A 12492-nucleotide genomic window follows, 5' to 3' on the forward strand; every position below is an offset into this window, starting at 1 on the left:
TGGGTAGGCCATACATATCGGGGGGGGGGGGGAGTTTAATTGGTAGGGAAATTGTCCACAGGTGTGGGTCCTAATTCTTCCTTATAGAATGAAGACATCTCTGAAGTCGGATAAAAGCATTCCTGTGACACTAAATCTATTTCCAGGAGTAGACTTTCCAGGAATTCCTAGGGATAGCATTAATGGCAACTGCTTTCTAGAGAAGTGAAGAATGTCTATCCTACAAGTCACCTAGCAATTCCTGACTGCACACAAAGCACTCAGAATCACGACAAGAGTCCCACAGGGCCATATCAGGCTTTTGCACTCAAGTACTACTCTTCTTAGTAATACTATATATTTTCTTATTTTTATTATTAACCCTTGACTATTACAAAAATCCATATTGTCTCTCTAATTCTGAAGTCCATAAGGTCAGGACGTCTTCTCAATGCCTTTTGAGTTGCTCTGCACAGAGTGAGCATGGGTTCTAAAATAATGTAAACAGACATCACTTATCCTTACCTTTAAAAATATCAGTATACATGCACAATGGAAAAACATAATGCAAAATGGTTTTCCAGAAAATACCAGATAGATCTCAGTAAATCCCAGTAGAACAGCAAGTAAAATAACAATTACAAAATTTTTTTTTAAGATTTTTTTGATGTGGACCATTCTTAAAGTTTTTATTGAATTTCTTACAATATTGCTTCTGTTTTGTTTTGGTTTTCTGGCCTCAAGGCATGTGGGATCTTAGCTCCCTGACCAGGGATTGAACCTGCGCCCCCTGCATTGGAAGGCGAAGTCTTAACCACTGGACTGCCAGGGAAGTCCCCAACAATCACAAAATTTTAAGTATAGTAAGTTGGAAGGGTATATACAGGGAGGAAAAAAAAAAGACTTTTATCTTCCAAGTTTTCCATATTATTATTATTTGTTATTTTTGAAGTGTTAAAAATTTTAGTGCATTATGCCCCAAGAGTCCATGGCCTACTATGTATGCATATGGAATATAACAGCATTTATGAAACCAGTTAATAACAACATTATTAACTCAACCACCCAGGTAGGTTCAGAATCTCAGCCATAATTATGCTCTCTCATCTTCCTCACCCCTCAAATCTAATCAGTTAACAATTCCTATCAATTCTTTGCTTCTCAAATAATCCTTTTTTCATTCACACTACAACCACCCTATTTCACACAAAGAAATTAAGTGTGGTGAAAATGAGAATAAAGATAAAAGATGTTTTTTCTTATTCTTAATTGCTTTAAAAGATAATTAACCATCTAAAGTAAAAAGAGTAACAATGCACTGTGGAATTTATAACAGAAAAGCAAAATACTGGACAACAGCACAAAAGATGGGAGGCGGGAAATGGAAGTATGTTAATATAAGGTTCTAACGTGAACTATTAGATAACACAGATACAGAACATTTCCATCACTGCAGGAAGTTCTTTTGGAAAGCGCTGCTGTAGCACAACCACCAAGAGTATAATGAAAAAAGGTGTAACTGATAACTAATAGTAGAGGTAAAATGAAATATAAAAAATAATCCAACAGAAGACAGGAAAAAAGAAACAGGATCTTGGAATTAAAGTCTGAACTGATATCAACTCCTGAAATATATTTTACAATAGAAAGAAAAATGTACATCTTTGACCAAGAAATTCACTTCTAAGAATTTATCCTACAGATAAGCTCATTTATAAGTGCACAAAGAAGTATAAATAAGAATGTTCAACACAGGACCATTTAACAGCAAAAGACTAGAAATGATGTAAATAACAAGATAGAAGCCTGATGAAATAACATATGATCCATAATATACCTATATGTAAAGTCACATGTGCATACATTTGTATGCACATAGAATAAACGTGGAATAATACAAAAGAAACAGCTAACTGGATTTCTCTGAGAAGAACGAATTTAAGGCAAGTACAGGGAGAGTGCTTATTGTATTTTCTTTTACCACTTATAATTTTTATCATGTGCATATATTACCTTCATAGAAAGAAAGAAAGAAAGAGATAAAGAAAGAAAGAAAAGGAAAGAAAGAAAGAAAGGAGGAAGGGAGGAAGGAAGGAAAAAGAAAGAAAGAAAGAAAGGAAGAAAGAAAGAAAGAAAGGAAGGAAGAAAGAGGGAGAGAGGGAGGGAGGGCAGGAAGAAAGGGAGGCAGGGGAAGGGGAGGAAAAGAGGGGAAGGAAGGAAAGAGGAATACATGCTGGTAGGTAAACTGTAAAACATACAATTCCAGAAGCAGCTCCTTGGGGGCAAGAACTCCCCCCAAAATTTAAATTTACTTCCGAAAGAATTTTACACTAGCTCATAAAGAAGCATAGGTCAATTAAAAATGCTATATATATTTTTATTTTGGAATAAACTATAGATAATTTCACCTTGACTGCATGTTAGCTTTATAAGAAACAGTAGCAAAGACTTCCTATTAAAATAATACTGGGTCTTCCCTGGTAGCACAGTGGTTAAGAATCCGCCTGCCAATGCAGGGGACATGGGTTCGAGCCCTGGTCCGGGAAGATCCCACATGCTGTGGAGCAACTAAGCCCGTGTGCCACAGCTCTGAGCCTGTGCTCTAGAGGCCACGAGCCACAACTACTGAAGCCCGCGCGCCTAGAGCCCATGCTCCGCAACGAGAAGCCACCGCAATGAGAAGCCTGCGCACCGCAATGAAGAGTAGCCCTCACTCACTGCAACTAGACAGAGCCCGCGCACAGCAAAGAAGACCCAACACAGCCAAAAATAATAAAATAAATTTAAAATAATACTGAGGGAATAAAAACGTGTAACTCACAAGGACAACAGACAGGAAAGGAGGCAACAGCAGAAAAGAGGTTTCAACGAAGTTTTGAAAGCAGATGTCTAAGTGGTACCAGTCTAAATGCAGTCCGATTATAAACTCAAATTAAGATTTCCTGATCTGCCCTGATACAAGTTCCAGATTTCTGTGGAAAGAAAAGTATCCTGTCATTCACAGGAAAGCAATGAATAACTTGCTGCATTTTCAACTTCTTATATGAATAAACAAACTTTTTGTTTAACAAGCATCAAGAGCTAGGAAAGAAAGGTTTCATTTCATTTGAAAACGAAATGTGGGTGTGCTCATTTCAAGTTCAACTCAGAACTGACTATATGTACAGAAAACACAAACACACAACCCAAGAACACGTTTTACCTTAAAGAGATAAATTTCTTAAATATCAATTTTTATGTACAGAGTACAAATGAGGTCAAGAAATCAACATATGTGCACAATAATTCTGCTAAACCTATATTTGAGACACGGCAAGTTACTCAAGGAAATTTTTCAAACTCTTAAACAATGGCTTATCGCTTTAGTAACTTTACTGTACAACCTTGCCAATAAATTTTCACACTGTAAAAAAATAACTTTACTAACTTTATTTAAATTAAATCTACTGAGCCTACCTTTAGAAAAGTTAAATCCCATTTGGCTTAAGCCAATTATTTAATCACAACGTACTGTGGTTGCCTTATGAGTTATAAAAGAAAATCTATGAACAGGAATTAATTTCAAGAAAGGTAAGCTAAGCTTAACTATGTTTCTGTCCAAGAAGGGTAGAGGTGAAAACTATACAAAATGAATAAGCGTATAAATTGGCCAAATAAAAAGATCCACAGAGAAATCAGTCTGTACTCAGAATAGCACTATTACTTTATCATTATATCTCAACTTACTGATCACTAATGCAGGGGTTCCCTGAGAAATGGAAATTATTCCAAGGGTTTCTCCAGAGCAAAAAGATTGGGAGAAACTGCATGAGAGACTAACTAGACAGGCTCTGTATTTAAGGACACAAGACATATCCTCAGGCCTGATATTGTAGGACTCTACCCAGGGAAAACTGGCCCAAGAGAAGGGAAAAAAACTACATTTGAGAGACCTAGCATCATTGTTCTACTTTAAGATCCTCCAGTCTACCAGCCTGACCCAGACAGACTGAAAACCTAATCAGCAATTTTGTGTCTTATTTAAATATTAACAGAAAACTAAGGAAAGGTTCCAACATGAAAGACAAAGCTCAAGACAAAAAGGGCTCTGAGGACAATGCAGAAGGCAAAAGAAAACTTTGAGGGTATTTATACCTTTTATAAATATTTTGAGAAGACACTGACAAGACAAGGAATAATTTAGAAGATACTGAGAAGAAAAAGCAAGGTTAAGTTCTCTTGAAAAATGAAAATATTACAGCTAAAATTTAAAAATCAATTAAAATGAGAAAATAAATCTGCTAGAAAGAACAAAAAGATACAGAGATGGAAACTAGGACAGAAATAAGAAAACTGTAGGTGAATCCAAGAGGTTCTATATAGCAGTGGTTCCAAAAATATAAAACAAAGATAACAGAAAGGAGAAATGATAGAAGAAAATTTCCCAGAAACAAAGAGTCTCGAGATTGAAAAATTCCACAGAGTAACTAGCACTCTGAATGGGGAAAAAACAAAAACAGAAAAAAAACACCCTACACCAAGGCAATCATTTCAGAATGGTGGTAATACTTCCATAAAACAAACAACGTACACACACAAACACACACACACACAGACACACATATTACACACAAAGGACTAAGAATCAGAATGGCATCAGACTTCTCAAAGCAATTCTACAACCGAAAAGATGAAGTCCTTTCAACCTTCAGTAGAAAAATTATTTTCAACCTAGAATTCTATACCCAGTTAAACCATTAAGTGCAAAGACAGATATGTACAGATGTTCAAGGTCTTAAAAAACTTTGGAGGTTATGCTCCAGTAAAACAAGTTCCAGAGATCAGGGTGTCCAAAACAGGAGAGGTGAAGGAGTTCCCAGAGAAGTTCCAAGGCAATAGCTATGCTACAGACCTAGAAATCAATGTGAGCCAGTTTGGAATAGCAGGATAGAAGATTCCAGAAAGGCTATCTTCAAGGAAAAAAGTAAAACTGACAAAATACCTGATGCGTTTCAAATACTTAAAAGAAAGTTTGTTATCAAAAGTTTGGGGATGAATTAGTCGTAGGTACATAGAAAATGAAGCAAACAAAAAGCTTTTTCAATTTCAAGGAGCTTAAGTTATAAAGAAAGGAAATATAATTGTAGCATACAATACAAGGTTCTGCTGTAAACAGTATTTACATAGTCAAAATAATTTAAACATTAATAATAACTTAACCAAGAGTGCTGTAACTACAATGCAAGGATTGGAAAGGACGGCAATAAGGGATCTAAGTTTACATTTTTCCAAAGTAGGAAGTCATTATATAATACATAAAACTGAAAAAAGAAATCCTGAAGCAGGGGCTTCCCTGATGGTGCAGTGGTTAAGAATCCACCTGCCAATGCAGGGGACACAGGTTCAAGCCCTGGTCTGGGAAGATTCCACATGCCGCGGAGCAACTCAGCCTGTGTGCCACAACTACTGAGCCTGTGCTCTAGAGCCCGCGAGCCACAACTACTGAAGCCCACATGCCTAGAGCCCGTGCTCCGCAACAAGAGAAGCCACCGCAATGAGAAGCCCGCACACCGCAACAAAGAGTAGCCCCCGCTCGCCGCAACTAGAGAAAGTCCGCACACAGCAACAAAGACCCAACGCAGCCAAAAATTAATTAATTAATTAATTTTTAAAAAGGAAATCCTGAATCAGTATCAGTATGTTATTTAGAAATATGTAGGTAAACACCAGAGGAAACCACTAAGAGGTGAAAGTGGCTGTCTCTAGGGGGCAAGAAGTGGGAGTGGAGAGAGATGTGGCAGGGAAACACTTTATTTGATTATACATTTAGTGCCATGTGACATTTTAAATTATATACATGTACTTTGATAAAAACAGAATTTAAATTTTAAAATACAGTATTTGACAAACATGCTATTTCTTCAAGTAGTTTAGAGATGGAAGTAGCTTACTTTCTCAATTCCCCTCTTGTCTATTGCTGAGTTATCTTAACCCACCCTTACCTCCTCTCCATCCTCAGAGAAAGACGTGTCCTTAGTCGTTTCTGAGATTTCCTGACTACACCATGTGCTGGACTCCACTGCCTCTCACATTTTCCATAACCTTGCTCCATCTATTATTTCCATCTCTTGAACCTGCAATCGTTCATTCTCCTGTGAATCCTTTCCCCAAACCTATAAAACATGCTGAAGTTTTCCCCATCCTATAAACAAATGAACTTAGCTCAATTCTTCGTCCTGTTTTGTCACATTCCTTCCTTACAGTGACATATGGGTAATTTATACACCATAAGAGTAATTGAGGGACCTCCCTGGCGGTCCAGTGGTTAAGATTTCGCCTTCTAATGCAGGGGGTGTGGGTTCAATCCCTGGTCGTGGAGCTAAGATCCCACATGCCTCGTGCCAAAAAACCAAAGCATAAAACAGAAGCAGTATTGTAACAAATTCAATAAAGACTTTAAAAATGATCCACATCAAAAAAAAAATTCTTAAAAAAAAAAAGAGTAATTTATAATCATTACCTCTACTTCCTCACCCACCACTTTAATCTGATTTGTGCCCCCAACATGCTACTCAAAGGTCAGCAATGGGACCAAAATGCCAAATTCAAAAGTCTATTCTCCAGGCTCAGCATACTTGTTATCTTCAGAGAATCTGAAAATCTTTACCATCTCCTCCTTGAAATCCAAATCTTTCTTTTGGCTTTCTCAACACTATTCTACCACCACATTCTCAGGCTTATTCATGGACTTTTCTTTCTACCCTTAAAATTCTGTTTTCTCCCAGAGTTGTATCCTCAGCATTCTCCTATCATCTTATCCATCCTAGTGATTAGTCATTTCAAGTATCGCCCACGTGCAAATGCTTAGCATAAAGTATGGGTTAAACGAATGTTTACTGAGCCGAAATAAATGAGCGCCAATTTTCTGCCTCCAATCTGTATCCCCAAGTTCTAAAACTATACTTGCCACAATTTAGAAAATTATCTGGATGTCCTGAGAGCACAAACTAAGTATGTCCAGAAATGGACTCATTTTTCTCTTCCCAAACCAGCATTCCTCACTGTGTCGCTTATCTCAATTAAGATAAGCAACTATTATCCTCAACTCCTCCTTTCTCAATCTCTACATCCAACAGGTTACTGTACTGAATCCAAGTCTCCTCAGTCTCTTCTATCCTTGCCATTCCCACTGCAATTAGCACTTAAATTCACGTGCTCGATGCCTTTGTGAGTTACTATCCTACAGTCTTCTCCATGTCAAATTCATAGCCTATTCATTCTAAATATTTATCAACACTATGCAGTCCAAGAATGTAAATGCCACTAATATAACAAATTAACTTTTAATGTCTCAACCCTTGGATGATGAGGATGATAAAAATGATGTGAAAATAGCTAATATCAAGAGATTCCTTCCTACACCCACAAAGAGATTACAAAGATTTTATCCTTCTAACAATCCTCTGTTGTAAAATATTAATAGTTGACCCCCCTTAACAACAAGGGGTTAAGGCCACCGACTCTCTGCATAGTAGAAAATACGCATATAACTTTAAATTCAGCCATCTGGTCCCACAGTTCCACATGTACAGATTCAACCAACTTCAGGTCATATATATCGTAGTACTATTTATTTTTTAAAAATCCACATCTAAGTGGACCAGGGCAATTCAAACCTGCTTTGTTCAAGGGTCAGCTGTACTATTAGTCAGCGTCCCCATTTTACAGGTGAAGTGAATTTGCCTAAAGTTAAATAGCTACTACTAAGTAAACAGTAATGCCAAGATTTAAACTCTGACAATCTGGCTCCAGAGGTATTATCCATAGGATACATTCAAATTCATATATTCTACTCAAGGCCATTCTGAAAACTTACCTTTCTACTCTCTTTCTCGACTGCTTGCTTTCTTTTCTCCCCAACATCCTATACTCTACATTTTAAGACACAGGACTGAATATGATATGTATATTTTCACACCTCTATGATCCAGCTGTAAAGTTCTGTTCCTCTCTTTCTAACCCAAAGCAAAAGCCATCTCCTCTGACAGAACTTCTATACCCACTCCCCACAGAATTACTCACTTCTCTATGAGCCCAAAGTACTCATATTATATACTTATGAACCTATCTTACATGGCTGGTTTGTGAGTCTCTGGAGTTCTCTCTTTTACGTTCTTCAGTCAAAGCTTACAGAATTGAACTTAATTCAATACAAACTCTACTAGCCAAGACGCTGAATTAATAAGTAAGGTCCTACTTGCCTCAACTTCAGTGTTTGTAAAATACAAATATTATAAACCAAAAGGATTCCCCTGAATGTGTGAAGTTACCAGCAATCCTTCAAATGTTAGAGAAACACCTAATTCTTAAAGTTGTGTACTTCACAAAGTACTAGAAAGCAGAAGTCTAAGATGCTGCAAATTTGAAGTTCTGTTATACTACTTCCTGATTATTAGTCCAGAGAAATCCATCTCTTGTTGCTGCTCTTGCCACACCCCCACCTCAATAAACAACCAAATTCATATACAACATAATGCATCCAAAGTAAGGGGGAAATTAGCAAAGACACAACTTGCTATCTACCTATCAGCCAGCCACACGCTGCAAAACTAACTTTTATACATACTGTACTAATGCCCTTTTCTCTAATGAGGAGTTTTCAAACTCTTTCCCTTCAGTGCTTCTAGTGACTGTTTTTCAAATTTAGAGTTCAGCAAAATCAAAGGGGTGGTGTGGGGGTACTTTCAAGGTCTGGAGTAGGGTCTGGGAACTTGCATTTTTAACAAAGACCCTGAGTGAATCTGGTACAGATAAGGCACAGACCACACTCTGAGAAACAGTTCTGGATGTTCTCTGCAACTTGAAATTTCATACAATCACGAAAACTAAGCCTACACTGGCAATTTATGTTATATCCACTAAAACTAGAAGCAAAACTATTATGATACACAATAGCTAACTTTTATACTGAGGTACTGTGCTGAGTATTTTTCAATTTTCTTTCATTTAATCCTGAGCACCACATGAAGTAAATATCATCATCACCTTACAAATGAGAAAGTAAGGGTTAGAAAGTTAATCACTTCCCCACATCACATGGCTTCTAAGTGGTGGATCACAGTATTAAAACCCAGAATGTCTACCCAAAGCCTATGCTCCTATCCTATTTATGCCACCTATTTGTAATATATTTATTTGACACTGTATAGAGTAAGACAAAGTCAGGTAAAAGGAGGGAAGACATAAAAACTTCGTCTTCTTCACCATTTTATCTACAGTTAACACTGTTGCCTAGTTACCTTTTCTAAGCACATCTCAGTTCCTAACGACAAACCACTTCGCCGTGGAGATGGCAGGCACTGAAGGTGGGAAGTTTAAAATACCTGTCAGGAATGGGTGCTTGGATTACCTTATACTGAATACTCTGCCGTTTACCACCTATGTAATCTTAGGCAGGCTCCCTGTGCTCCGTTACGAAATGGGATGATAATCCTATTTTAATATATAACATACGTAAAGCACCCAGCACATAGAAGATAAAACGTATTGCCCCCCTCCACCTTTTATTCTATTTACTAACATTTCTAAACGCCACTTATTTTCACTGGGCTTGAAACTACTTCCAAAAAGTAATAAATCAAGTGAAGGAAGTTCTCTATTAGCTAATGATTAGCTGCAACTGGGTAGGGAGCTGACTAAAGATCCTGAGATCTTCAAATAGGGGACTTTCAGACTGGACTCCTAACAAAGATTAGGGCATCCAATTCATCCTATAGACACCTAGAAGCTGACAGCCTGATCCAGATGGACCCTGGAATCTGAATCACATGAGGTTTACTTCGTAAGGTAGGCCCTTGTCCTCTACCAATAAGGATGTCTACATTTCATTGAGGCTGCAAACTGGCAGTAATCTCCTTCAATCAGAAAGGGAGTCTTGGAGCTTCCCTGGTGGCGCAGTGGTTAAGAATCCGCCTGCCAATACAGGGAACACAGGTTTGAGGCCTGGTCCGGGAAGATCCCACATGCCGCGGAGCAACTCAGCCTGTGCATGACAACTACTGAGCCTGCGCTCTAGAGCCCACTAGCCACAACTACTGAGCCCATGTGCCACAACTACGGAAGCCCACATGCCTAGAGCCCATGCTCCACAACAAGAGAATCCACTGCAATGAGAGGCCTGTGCACGGCAACAAAGAGTAGCCCCCGCTCACCGCAACTAGAGAAAGCCCGCGTGCAGCAATGAAGACCCAACGTAGCCAAAAATAAATACTTAAAATAAATATTTTTAAAAAGAATGTTTTAAATTTAAAAAAGGGAGTCTCTGCTGTACACCTGAAACTTTGTAAATCAACTATACTTCAGTTAAAAAATAAGAAAAAAATTTTTTTTAATTTTTAAAAGGGAGTCTCATAATTAAAAAGATTCTCCTTTTCTTCCAGATTGAGTCTGAGAAAAACAGCAAATGGTCTAGTTTGTGCTATGAAGACAAAATCAGAAAATATTTGTCCCACTCTGCATGGAAGTTCACTAGAGTGAAACAAAAACACATTCCTGGGAAAGAAGCTATCAGACATTCACTTCAGTATAACTTAGTAACAGGCAGTATCCCTTTTCACACCTAGGTGAGAGTGCTGCACTGGAGAAAAAAAGTTTTTATTTTTCTGGGGTTTTTTTGGTGGGGGGAGTGAGAGGGATAATGAGAAGGGTCAATTTTACAGCATGAATACTCTATGGAATGACAGATCTGAGGGAAAGAAGCTTTGGAAAACATGAAGAGTGGGCACAGGAGGAGCCCGAGATCCCGGCAAATAAAGCCCTTCTAGTGATGAGAAGAAGAGAGCACCTTCCTCCACACACTGCTAATACTTAACCCGGCTTTCATCAGGTTGCTCCTTCTTTAAAGGTCAAATAGTTGAGAGGGTAGCCAGATTCTGTTATCAGACTGGGGTCACCACCTCCTTCCTCCATCTTAACTGCCCACTTAAGTAGCTCTCCTTCCCTTCCACCTGCCACACAATGTCAGCTCCGGAAGGTTGAAGGCAAACTGAAGCAATTACGTCCACCAGATACCTCTAAGAGTTGCTTCAAAACCTAAACACATATGTCACTTTGGTATGTTATGTATTTCCCAGGTTCTATCTTACACATCAAGCTACCTCCTTGATAAAATGTAAAAGACATGGTTTTGGAGTACCTAATATCCACTCCACCACTTGTTACTTCACCTCTCCAAAACCTCCTGTGAGAGTTAAAATGAGATCCTGTAGGTAAATCATCCACCATAAGTAGGAGCTCTGTAAGCAATAGCTATTATTTGAGGAAGAGGGGGTTCTTTCAACAAAGTTTAAAAAAAGCATTTTGCACTTTCAGAAGGTTTAAAACAGTACTCTTGTTCTAGTCAGAAAACACTACTGATCATTCTTCAGGGCAATTCTCTCCCCAGAAAATATCCATTGTCTAAAACCTTTGATAAAATAAACAGTAGAAAAGACTCATCCCATTCCCTGCATTTCTGAATGAACCCTTGAAACCACTTCATCTGTTCTATTTGGTTAGGAAGTACTGTACTAAGTTTCCTGAATTATCCAGCCATTCTGCCTAAAGATTCTAACAGAAATTCCCGAGACAGGGAAAGACAAAGGTATACGTTGGCAGTATTAATACGTAAGCTAAAAACCACCCATTTCTCTTTTCAGTGGATTCTAACAGGAAGGCAATCAGATGATAAATGTTTTCTCTTTCCACTTCCACAATATGAAGTTCTCTTTTGAGTTCCTCTTTATGAATGACTCCCAAGGAACCCAAGAGCTCCATTCCGGACTCTCCCCCAAAAAAGCTCCCAAGTCTAGAGAAAAACAATTTTTAGGTCCCTAAAATAATAACAAGGAGACAAATCTTGGATCTTGTTTTTTTTTTTTTTTAAAATAGTTTTCATCCTAAACACAAAATCAGTGTAACAGACATACACCAGAGCCTCATACAAAGCCCATAAACCTCCCAAAGGAATCTTGCTTAACTTACTTCTCACTTCTTGCTACCCACTTAGCGAATCTCAGTAAATGCTAACATGCTCCGAGCCTCATGTCTCTTCAGGGACCCAACCAAACCTGCTATGCTAGTGCACTCAGATCCCCCAAATCTGAAACTGTTCTGTGTAAGAGAAATACTTAGCAGCAGGTATGTGCTATACTAACATTACCCATGTCACTGAAGTGACAAACCACTCTTAGCCTCACCCCCAAGGGAGGGTAAGCAGTAACCAGCGGGCGGCCAGAAACCCAGGTTTATCATTAACACATCAGGCCAAGCACAAGGTTAGCGGCTGCACCTCCAGGGACTGGCACCAACGCAGGGCGGACTGAGGCATGAATGAGACGGCCGGGGAGGGAGCGGCGCAGGGGGCGCGGGGATGGCCCGGACAAGGCTGGGCCGCACCTCCCGGGCCCCGCCCCGGCCCCGCCCCCCGGCCACTCCGGCTCCGCGGCAGCGCCGCAGTCCCTGCGCGGTAGCGGCGCGCGCCCGGGATCCCTTCCC

General features: G+C 39.0%; 1 protein-coding gene across 5 annotated transcripts in view; it reads right to left on the reverse strand.

The window, feature by feature from the left end:
• Positions 1-12492, reverse strand: part of FAM117B (family with sequence similarity 117 member B) — a 102178-nt gene that overhangs the window by 70329 nt on the left and 19357 nt on the right. The gene's annotated exons all lie outside the window — the stretch shown is intronic.

This window comes from Balaenoptera borealis, assembly GCF_965194805.1.
Source record: "Balaenoptera borealis genome assembly, chromosome: 6".
Classification (NCBI taxonomy): Eukaryota; Metazoa; Chordata; class Mammalia; order Artiodactyla; family Balaenopteridae; genus Balaenoptera; species Balaenoptera borealis.